Genomic DNA, 12,236 nt, shown 5'->3' with positions numbered 1-12,236 from the left:
TGGAGGAAGCATACGATCAAACCCCATGATGATGCTGTCATATTGCTAATAAAACATACACCGCCATCCGAGCCTTGGTACGTGAATGAGGGTTTTTTATCAGTAGCCGAAACGAATAGTAAACAAACCCTGGTTACTTAGGACAAGTGATCCCTTCCCCCATTGATTTTTTGATATTAAGATTAAGGAAGCTGAATGGATCACAGACTCTTCCTTATCCCCATTTTGATATAACGCTATGTTCTGATTGCCAGTGAAGGGGAGCTGAGGCCTACAGCGCTGTTCTGCCCAAGCGCTATATTTCTACTACCCGGCATGGTGCTTGTGCCTGGGAGGGAGCCTACCCCGCATTATTGCTGCCTTTGGGGTCGTGTTTATGCACATTTGAAAAGCGGGTGCCCACCCCGCGTATTGCCGCCCTTCTGCCGATTCAAAACCAGTGGGAGCCTACCCAGCAGTTTTTATGTTAACTTGGCGAGCGACAACCCCGCGCTTCCAAGCCGCCAAGTGCCACCAGAGCCGGTGCCCACCCCGCCTTCTGCTTTAAGGGAGCGGATGCCCACCCTGCATATCACTGCTAAGATCACCACCGCGGCCCAGGGAGAGTCCGCTCCACAGACGTGACGCGGAAGTCAGGCAGCCCAGCTGGGATGGGGCGGAGCTTCCCCGAGGTACGACCGGGACCGGAAGCAGCGCACCGATTGGCTCCCGGGCAGGAAGCCAACTGAAGGGAAGGAGACGTCTAGAGCCTCGTGTGCTCCGCGCCATAGTCCCAGGTCCCAGGAGGGGGCCCGGGTAAAGCTGAAGAGGTGCTGCCTGCTCGGGGCTCCCATGACCTGGAGAGAGCCTCGCAGGCCCCAAGGAAGCTGGAGCAGTGGGTGCTCCGAGCTGGCCACACTGAAGAGGCCTGCAGGAGACCGGCAAGAAGAGTGGGCGTGCCCGGAGTCAGGACAGGTCCCAGAGGAGTTCTGGTAAGTGGGGCTGTGTGTCGGGCCTAGGGGGGTTGGTCGAGGCATGGGGTCTGTGCCTTCCCCCAGTGGCCCAGCCCTCGAGGGGGCACTAACCCTGTTTCTTTCAGTTGCCCCGACTGGCAGTGGGCAGCTGTAACGTGCCGCAATACTTATTGTGTCCTCCACGGACAGGGCCACAGTGCCCCACGGGCTACACAGTGATGCCACAGTTGCGGGTCGCTGCAACATGAGGCATTTTTCTTCTAGCCTCAGGTCCCAGGAGGGGACCCCCAACTGGCCAGAACTTTGTGGGCCCCCTTATTTTTTATTTGAGTCCCAGAGAGGGGCTTCCTCGACGCAGTAGCGTCTGAGACTAACCTGCACCAGGAGACTTTGCTGTTGGGGTACTTTAGAGTGCCAGGACACAGTGGCACCCAAGACTAATCTGCAGCAACTCTGGGCATTGAGTCTAGGTATTACCATGTGTGCCTTCCTGATGCCAGGTGTGATGCCCTATTGTTGATGTTCTGTATGCCCAATGTGTTTAGTCCCAATGTGCCGAACGCTGATCTATTGCATGAAAGTGTTTCTATGCCTATGGTGATACCTCATGCCATGGTGCCTAATGTTATGCTTTATACCTTGTGCCCACTGGTCCTAATGTTTACATTCCAGGATTAAGGCAAGGATGGCTAAGGTTCTACCGGTTCTCGTGCGTTTATGCCAAAGGGGAGGCCAAATACCATACAATGATATCTGCAATCTACCCCTAATGTTCTTTTTGCAGGGGATGCTAATATGATAATGCCTGCCTCATGTTTCATGTATGTTGATGAAATGCATAATGTGCTTTTACGCCTAATGCTCCTACACTGAGGATAATGCCCACTGCTGGTGTATGCCCCATGTGATCCTGCCTGATGCCATGCTAGGATGCCTGCATGCTCCTGATTCATGCTAAGACTATTGAGGCCACGGAAGTATTGTTGATATGCCTCATGCGCCATCTTTACCAATATCACAATGGTCCTTAGTACAATTTTGGCACTTTCACAATCCCATTCTTTGACTTTTCTCATTCTACTCTCCCGCACATGTTGTATATGTACATTAGGTTTGGCGAGTTTGCTGTACAGTGCTCAGTCCACTCAAATTCTCTTCTGATTTCTTAGGGAGGTAGACTACCTGGAACTGGGCAAAGCCATTTTGCCCATTCGTCTTGGCACCTTCCCTACAGTTTCCCCTGAGCTGAGAGATGAGGTAAATAGCCCTATATCAATTCAAGACATCAGGGAGATTCTGCGAGAGTTGGCACCAAGAAAAACCCCGGGCGCTGATGTGCTTCAGATAGAATTTTATAAGAGGTATGCGAAAACACCAGCACACAAACTGGCCTTATATATGAGGCGGCGTTGGTTGAGAGAAGATTGACCTTAACTCTTTGTGAAGTCTTATATATTTTTTACTGCATGGGAGGTTCCAAGAGGACTTCAAGCTGAGCCAGCGACGCAAATTTGACTCGAGCCTGACTCGAGCTTTCAGTGACTTACCCACCTCTACTGACAGGGAATGTGAACTTATCTAGGAGAGTTGTGAACATGGCATGGTAATGGTACAACCTGACTCTTCCAAATGTGCACATGGCATGGAAGTATATAAATAACCATATTGACTGCAAAGCTGACGTTACATGGTGTATAAGCCAGTGTATAATGTATTTAAATCTAACAAATGTAAACCTAACGCATTGTGGTACTGGTCCATTATTGTGTGTCTGTTAGATCACTGCAGCTGTAGCCACTGAAAAATGGAAAGTTATATTTAAAAGAGTCCTGGAATTATTGAGTCGTACTATAGAAGTGTGTCACAATAAGCATCAGAAAAAGAGCCTTTTTCGACGTACCTCTACGTGAAAATCCCTTGCAATGAAATAGCATTTCTGGTGGTATTTTATCTTTCCTACATTAATTTCGATAATGTAGTGCCTGGCAGAGAAAAGGCGGTTTCCAATAAATAACCTGACAGGCTATACAATATTGGTATGTTTTCTATGGTTTTAAAATGTTCACTCACCTAAAAACATTGACATTTTGAGTGATACATCTAAAAAAATATACACAACTTGAATCCAACCTTTAACCCCTTCGCTGCTAGGCCTTTTCCCCTCCTGTGCTAAGCCTTTTTTTGGCGTTTTGGGGTAGTGCGCGCTTAGGCCCCTGTAACTTTTTGACCACATAAGATATCCACGCCAAATTTGCGTCCTTTTCTTCCAACATCATGTGGATTCTAAAGGCGCCCAGGGTTTGTGGATTCCCTTAGAGGGGTCCCAGAAATTAACCAAAATATAGTGACATTTTTGTTTTTTTTCAGAAAAATTGGGAAAACGGGCTGCAAATGAAAGCCTCTGGGTTTTTCCATGAAAATGTTATCAAAAAAGGGTTTGTGGGGCTGAAATATCCATTTCTCAGCTTTTAAGGAATGACAGTCTTTTGTCAAAGAACCGACATTTTTCACACAGTTTTGGCATTTTTCTGGGACATAGCCTATTTTTGCTATTTTTAGAGATTTCCACCTCCTTCCAGTTAACGGTAGAAATGAGTTTGAAAGCAATAATGGATCCTAGAAAGCTGTACATTTCCGAAAAGTAGACAAAATTCTGAATTCATAAAGGGGTCATTTGTCTAAATCCATGAAGGTTTCTTTATAGAAACTAACAGTTAAATATTGGAATAATTGAAAATGTGTTGAAAAAAACAGCCTTTTGTCTCAACATTTTCACCTATAACTTTTTTTAATTTTGACAGCTCTTGGAAATCAATATACCGTTACATCCGTTAGACCTTCCTGGTTGTGGGGATATATAGGACTTGTAGTTTCACCAAGAACCCGACGAACCCAGATCCAAAAACTGAGCAGCAACTTGCAATGGTATTTTTTCATTTACTTGGTATAGAGCACTTTGTCTTGGAAAATGTATACATGGAAAAATCTGTATGAAAGACACCTATGTATTTCTGAATTGGGTACAAAGTATAGAGTTCAGAAATAGTATATAATTGCACATTTTCAAAATTGGGAATACTCATACTAGCATGAGAATTATTGGTCATTTTTCAAAAAGATTTTTTTTTTACACAATGTCTTTCATTGAAAGGGAGAAATGCATGAAAGCTCAATTGGTAATAACAGTTGATTTACAAATCTGAATTACCCAAAGTCTCCCGATAAAAACGGTACCTCACTTGTGTGGGTCGGCCTTGTGCCTGCGACAGGAAACGGCGCAAAATGCAACGTGGTCACACCTCAATTTTGCAGTTACAAATTGACCCTTTTATGGCAAAGTGCCTACCTGTAGTTTTTGCACCCTAGCTCTGCCGGCACCTAGGGAAACCTAGCAAACCTATACATTTTTGAAAAGTAGACACCCAGGGGAATTAAGGATGGGGTGACTTGACTGCCTACCACCAGGTTTTGTTACCCAGAATCCCTTGCAGAGCTAAGAATTTGACAAAAAAACAAATTTTCCTCACATTTCTGTGGTGCAAAGTTCTGGAATCTGCGTGGATCAACAAATTTCCACCCACCCAGCGTTCCTCCAGGTCTCCCATAAAAAATGGTACCTCACTTGCGTGGGTAGGCATAGTGGCTGCGACAGGAAACAGCGCAAAACGCAACGTGGTCGCACCTCAATTTCCCAGTGAAATCTTGTGCTTTTTGGACAAAGAGACTACCTTTTGTTTTTGAGCCCTAGCTCTGCCAGCACCTAGGGAAACCTAGCAAACCTATACGTTTTTGAAAATTAGACACCCAGGGGAATTCAGGATGGTGTGACTCGACTGCCTACCACCAGGTTTTGTTACCCAGAATCCCTTGCAAAGCTAAGAATTTGACAAAAAAAACACATTTTCCTCACATTTCTGTGGTGGAAAGTTCTGGAATCTGCGTGGATCAACAAATTTCCACCCACCCAGCGTTCCCCCAGGTCTCCCAAAAAAAACTGGTACCTCACTTGCATGGGTAGGCATAGTGGCTGCGACATGAAACAGCGCAAAACGCAACGTGGTCGCACCTCAATTTCCCAGTGAAATCTTGCGCTTTTTGGACAAAGAGACTACCTTTTGTTTTTGAGCCCTAGCTCTGTCAGCACCTAGGGAAACCTAGCAAACCTATACATTTTTGAAAAGTAGACACCCTGGGGAATCCAGGATGGGGTGACTCGACTGCCTACCACCAGGTTTTGTTACCCAGAATCCCTTGCAAATCTAACAATTTGACAAAAAAAACACATTTTCCTCACATTTCTGTGGTGGAAAGTTCTGGAATCTGTGTGGATCAACAAATTTCCACCCACCCAGCGTTCCCCCAGGTCTCCCGAAAAAAATAGTACCTCACTTGCGTGGGTAGGCATAGTGGCTGCGACATGAAACAGCGCAAAACGCAACGTGGTCGCACCTCAATTTCACAGTGAAATCTTGCCCTTTGTGGACACAAGACTACCTTTTGTTTTTGAGCCCTAGCTCTGCCAGCACCTAGGGAGACCTAGCAAACCTATATATTTTTGAAAAGTAGACACCCAGGGAAATTTAGGATGGGGTGACTCGACTGCCTACCACCAGGTTTTGTTACCCAGAATCCCTTGCAAAGCTAAGAATTTGACAAAAAAACACATTTTCCTCACATTTCTGTGGTGGAAAGTTCTGGAATCTACGTGGATCGACAAATTTCTACCCACCCAGGGTGCCCCAAGGTCTCCCGAAAAAAATGGTACCTCACTTGCGTGGGTAGACATAGTGGCTGCGACATGAAACAGCGCAAAACGCAACATGGTCGCACCTCAATTTCCCAGTGAAATCTTGCGCTTTTTGGACAAAGAGACTACCTTTTGTTTTTGAGCCCTAGCTCTGCCAGCACCTAGGGAAACCTAGCAAACCTATATATTTCTGAAAAGTAGACACGCAGGGAAATTCAGGATGGGGTGACTCGACTGCCTACCACCAGGTTTTGTTACCCAGAATCCTTTGCAAAGCTAAGAATTTGACAAAAAAACCAAATTTTCCTCACATTTCTGTGGTGGAAAGTTCTAGAATCTGTGTGGATCAACAAAATTCTACCCACCCAGCGTTCCCCCAGGTCTCCTGAAAAAAATGGTACCTCACTTGCGTGGGTAGGCATAGTGGCTGCGACATGAAACAGCGCAAAACGCAACATGGTCGCACCTCAATTTCCTAGTGAAATCTTGCCCTTTTTGGACAAAGAGACTACCTTTTGTTTTTGAACCCTAGCTCTGCCAGCACCTAAGGAAACCTAGCAAACCTATACATTTTTGAAAACTAGACACCCAGGGAAATTTAAGATGGGGTGACTCATCTGCCTACCACCAGGTTTTGTTACCCAGAATCTCTTGCAAATCTAGGAATTGGACAAAAAAAACACATTTTCCTCTCATTTCTGTGGTGGAAAGTTCTGGAATCTGCGTGTATCAACAAATTTATACCCACCCAGCGTTTCCCCAGGTCTCCCGAAAAAAATGGTACCTCACTTGCGTGGGTAGGCATAGTGGCTGCGCCATGAAACAGCGCTAAACGCAACGTGGTCGCACCTCAATTTCACAGTGAAATCTTGCGCTTTTTGGACAAAGAGACTACCTTTTGTTTTTGAGCCCTAGCTCTGCCATCACCTAGGGAAACCTAGCAAACCTATATATTTCTGAAAAGTATACACCCAGGGGAATTTAGGATGGGGTGACTCGACTGCCTACCACCAGGTTTTGTTACCCAGAATCCCTTGCAAAGCAAAGAATTTGACAAAAAAAACACATTTTCCTCACATTTCTGTGGTGGAAAGTTCTGGAATCTGCGTGGATCAACAAATTTCTACCCACCCAGCGTTCCCCCAGGTCTTTCGAAAAAAATGGTACCTCATTTGCGTAGGTAGGCATAGTGGCTGCGACATGAAACAGCGCAAAACGCAACATTTTAGCACCTCAATTTCCCAGTGAAATCTTGCCCTTTTTGGACAAAGAGACCACCTTTTGTTTTTGAGCCCTAGCTCTGCCAGCACCTAAGGAAACCTAGCAAACCTATACATTTCTGAAACCTAGACACGCAGGGGAATTCAGGATGGGGTGACTCGTCTGCTTACCACCAGGTTTTGTTACCCAGAATCCCTTGCAAATCTAAGAATTTGACAAAAAAAACACATTTTCCTCACATTTCTGTGGTGGAAAGTTCTGGAATCTGCGTGGATCAACAAATTTCTACCCACCCAGCGTTCCCCCAGGTCTTTCGAAAAAAATGGTACCTCACTTGCGTGGGTAGGAATAGTGGCTGCGCCATGAAACAGCGCTAAACGCAACATGGTCGCACCTCAATTTCACAGTGAAATCTTGCGCTTTTTGGACAAAGAGACTACCTTTTGTTTTTGAGCCCTAGCTCTGCCAGCACCTAGGGAAACCTAGCAAACCTATACATTTCTGAAACCTAGACATGCAGGGGAATTCAGGATGGGGTGACTTGTCTGCTTACCACCAGGTTTTGTTACCCAGAATCCCTTGCAAATCTAAGAATTTGACAAAAAAAACACATTTTCCTCAAATTTCTGTGGTGAAAAGTTCTGGAATCTGCGTGGATCAACAAATTTCTACCCACCCAGCGTTCCCCCAGGTCTTTCGAAAAAAATGGTACCTCACTTGCGTGGGTAGGAATAGTGGCTGCGCCATGAAACAGCGCTAAACGCAACATGGTCGCACCTCAATTTCACAGTGAAATCTTGCGCTTTTTGGACAAAGAGACTACCTTTTGTTTTTGAGCCCTAGCTCTGCCAGCACCTAGGGAAACCTAGCAAACCTATATATTTTTGAAAAGTAGACACCCAGGGAAATTTAGGATGGGGTGACTCGACTGCCTACCACCAGGTTTTGTTTCACAGAATCCCTTGCAAAGCTAAGAATTTGACTAAAAAACACATTTTCCTCACATTTCTGTGGTGGAAAGTTCCGGAATCTGCGTGGATCAACAAATTTCTACCCACCCAGCGTTCCCCCAGGTCTCCCGAAAAAAATGGTACCTCACTTGCGTAGGTAGGCATAGTGGCTGCGACATGAAACAGCGCAAAACGCAACATGGTAGCACCTCAATTTCCCAGTGAAATCTTGCCCTTTTTGGACAAAGAGACTACCTTTTATTTTTGAGCCCTAGCTCTGCCAGCACCTAGGGAAACCTAGCAAACCTATACATTTCTGAAACCTAGACACGCAGGGGAATTCAGGATGGGGTGACTTGTCTGCTTACCACCAGGTTTTGTTACCCAGAATCCCTTGCAAATCTAAGAATTTGACAAAAAAAACACATTTTCCTCAAATTTCTGTGGTGAAAAGTACTGGAATCTGCGTGGATCAACAAATTTCTACCCAGCCAGCGTTTCCCCAAGTCTCCCGAAAAAAATGGTACCTCACTTGCGTGGGTAGGCATAGTGGCTGCGCCATGAAACAGCGCTAAACGCAACGTGGTCGTACCTCAATTTCACAGTGAAATCTTGCGCTTTTTGGACAAAGAGACTACCTTTTGTTTTTGAGCCCTAGCTCTGCCAGCACCTAGGGAAACCTAGCAAACCTATATATTTTTGAAAAGTAGACACCCAGGGAAATTTAGGATGGGGTGACTCGACTGCCTACCACCAGGTTTTGTTTCCCAGAATCCCTTGCAAAGCTAAGAATTTGACTAAAAAACACATTTTCCTCACATTTCTGTGGTGGAAAGTTCTGGAATCTGCGTGGATCAACAAATTTCTACCCACCCAGCGTTCCCCCAGGCCTCCCAAAAAAAATGGTACCTCACTTGCATGGGTAGGCATAGTGGCTGCGTCATGAAACAGCACAAAACGCAACATGGTCGCACCTCAATTTCCCAGTGAAATCTTGCCCTTTTTGGACAAAGAGACTACCTTTTGTTTTTGATCCCTAGCTCTGCCAGCACCTAGGGAACCTAGCAAACCTATACATTTTTGAAAACTAGACACCAGGGAAATTCAGGATGGGGTGACTCGACTGCCTATCACCAGGTTTTGTTACCCAGAATCCCTTGCAAAGCTAAGTATTTGACAAAAAAAACACATTTTCCTCACATTTCTGTGGTGGAAAGTTCTGGAGTCTGCGTGGATCAACAAATTTCCACCCACCCAGTGTTCCCCCAGGTCTCCCAAAAAAAATGGTACCTCACTTGCATTGGTAGGCATAGTGGCTGCGACATGAAACAGCGCAAAATGCAACGTGGTCACACCTCAATTTCCCAGTGAAATCTTGCGCTTTTTGGACAAAGAGACTACCTTTTGTTTTTGAGCCCTAGCTCTGTCAGCACCTAGGGAAACCTAGCAAACCTATACATTTTTGAAAAGTAGACACCCTGGGGAATTCAGGATGGGGTGACTAGACTGCCTACCACTAGGTTTTGTTATCCAGAATCCCTTGCAAATCTAACAATTTGACAAAAAAAACACATTTTCCTCACATTTCTGTGGTGGAAAGTTCTGGAATCTGCGTGGATCAACAAATTTCCACCCACCCAGCGTTCCCCCAGGTCTCCCGAAAAAAATAGTACCTCACTTGCATGGGTAGGCATAGTGGCTGCGACATGAAACAGCGCAAAACGCAACGTGGTCGCACCTCAATTTCACAGTGAAATCTTGCGCTTTTTGGACACAAGACTACCTTTTGTTTTTGAGCCCTAGCTCTGCCAGCACCTAGGGAGACCTAGCAAACATATATATTTTTGAAAAGTAGACACCCAGGGAAATTCAGGATGGGGTGACTCGGCTGCCTACCACCAGGTTTTGTTACCCAGAATCCCTTGCAAAGCTAAGAATTTGACAAAAAAACACATTTTCCTCATATTTCTGTGGTGGAAAGTTCTGGAATCTACGTGGATCAACAAATTTCTACCCACCCAGGGTGCCCCCAGGTCTCCCGAAAAAAATGGTACCTCACTTGCGTGGGTAGACATAGTGGCTGCGACATGAAACAGCGCAAAACGCAACATGGTCGCACCTCAATTTCCCAGTGAAATCTTGCCCTTTCTGGACAAAGAGACTACCTTTTGTTTTTGAGCCCTAGCTCTGCCAGCACCTAAGGAAACCTAGCAAACCTATACATTTTTGAAAACTAGACACCCAGGGAAATTCAGGATGGGGTAACTCGTCTGCCTACCACCAGGTTTTGTTACCCAGAATCCCTTGCAAATCTAGGAATTGGACAAAAAAACACATTTTCCTCTCATTTCTGTGGTGTAAAGTTCTGGAATCTGCGTGGATCAACATATTTCCACCCACCCAACATTCCCCCAGGTCTCCCAATAAAAATGGTACCTCACTTGCGTGGGTAGGCATAGTGGCTGTGCCATGAAACAGCGCTAAACGCAACGTGGTCGCACCTCAATTTCACAGTGAAATCTTGCGCTTTTTGGACAAAGAGACTACCTTTTGTTTTTGAGCCCTAGCTCTGCCAGCACCTAGGGAAACCTAGCAAACCTATATATTTTTGAAAAGTAGACACCCAGGGAAATTTAGGATGGGGTGACTCGACTGCCTACCACCAGGTTTTGTTTCCCAGAATCCCTTGCAAAGCTAAGAATTTGACTAAAAAACACATTTTCCTCACATTTCTGTGGTGGAAAGTTCCGGAATCTGCGTGGATCAACACATTTCTACCCACCCAGCGTTCCCCCAGGTCTCCCGAAAAAAATGGTACCTCACTTGCGTAGGTAGGCATAGTGGCTGCGACATGAAACAGCGCAAAACGCAACATGGTAGCACCTCAATTTCCCAGTGAAATCTTGCCCTTTTTGGACAAAGAGACTACCTTTTGTTTTTGAGCCCTAGCTCTGCCAGCACCTAGGGAAACCTAGCAAACCTATGCATTTCTGAAACCTAGACACGCAGGGGAATTCAGGATGGGGTGACTTGTCTGCTTACCACCAGGTTTTGTTACCCAGAATCCCTTGCAAATCTAAGAATTTGACAAAAAAAACACATTTTCCTCAAATTTCTGTGGTGAAAAGTTCTGGAATCTGCGTGGATCAACAAATTTCTACCCAGCCAGCGTTTCCCCAAGTCTCCCGAAAAAAATGGTACCTCACTTGCGTGGGTAGGCATAGTGGCTGCGCCATGAAACAGCGCTAAACGCAACGTGGTCGTACCTCAATTTCACAGTGAAATCTTGCGCTTTTTGGACAAAGAGACTACCTTTTGTTTTTGAGCCCTAGCTCTGCCAGCACCTAGGGAAACCTAGCAAACCTATATATTTTTGAAAAGTAGACACCCAGGGAAATTTAGGATGGGGTGACTCGACTGCCTACCACCAGGTTTTGTTTCCCAGAATCCCTTGCAAAGCTAAGAATTTGACTAAAAAACACATTTTCCTCACATTTCTGTGGTGGAAAGTTCTGGAATCTGCGTGGATCAACAAATTTCTACCCACCCAGCGTTCCCCCAGGCCTCCCAAAAAAAATGGTACCTCACTTGCATGGGTAGGCATAGTGGCTGCGTCATGAAACAGCACAGAACGCAACATGGTCGCACCTCAATTTCCCAGTGAAATCTTGCCCTTTTTGGACAAAGAGACTACCTTTTGTTTTTGATCCCTAGCTCTGCCAGCACCTAGGGAACCTAGCAAACCTATACATTTTTGAAAACTAGACACCAGGGAAATTCAGGATGGGGTGACTCGACTGCCTATCACCAGGTTTTGTTACCCAGAATCCCTTGCAAAGCTAAGTATTTGACAAAAAAAACACATTTTCCTCACATTTCTGTGGTGGAAAGTTCTGGAATCTGCGTGGATCAACAAATTTCCACCCACCCAGTGTTCCCCCAGGTCTCCCAAAAAAAATGGTACCTCACTTGCATTGGTAGGCATAGTGGCTGCGACATGAAACAGCGCAAAACGCAACGTGGTCACACCTCAATTTCCCAGTGAAATCTTGCGCTTTTTGGACAAAGAGACTACCTTTTGTTTTTGAGCCCTAGCTCTGTCAGCACCTAGGGAAACCTAGCAAACCTATACATTTTTGAAAAGTAGACACCCTGGGGAATTCAGGATGGGGTGACTAGACTGCCTACCTCCAGGTTTTGTTACCCAGAATCCCTTGCAAATCTAACAATTTGACAAAAAAAAACACATTTTCCTCACATTTCTGTGGTGGAAAGTTCTGGAATCTGCGTGGATCAACAAATTTCCACCCACCCAGCGTTCCCCCAGGTCTCCCGAAAAAAATAGTACCTCACTTGCATGGGTAG

Source organism: Lissotriton helveticus, chromosome 1_1 (genome assembly GCF_964261635.1).
Source record: "Lissotriton helveticus chromosome 1_1, aLisHel1.1, whole genome shotgun sequence".
Taxonomy (NCBI): Eukaryota; Metazoa; Chordata; class Amphibia; order Caudata; family Salamandridae; genus Lissotriton; species Lissotriton helveticus.
Note: the sequence above shows the minus strand (reverse complement) of the source record.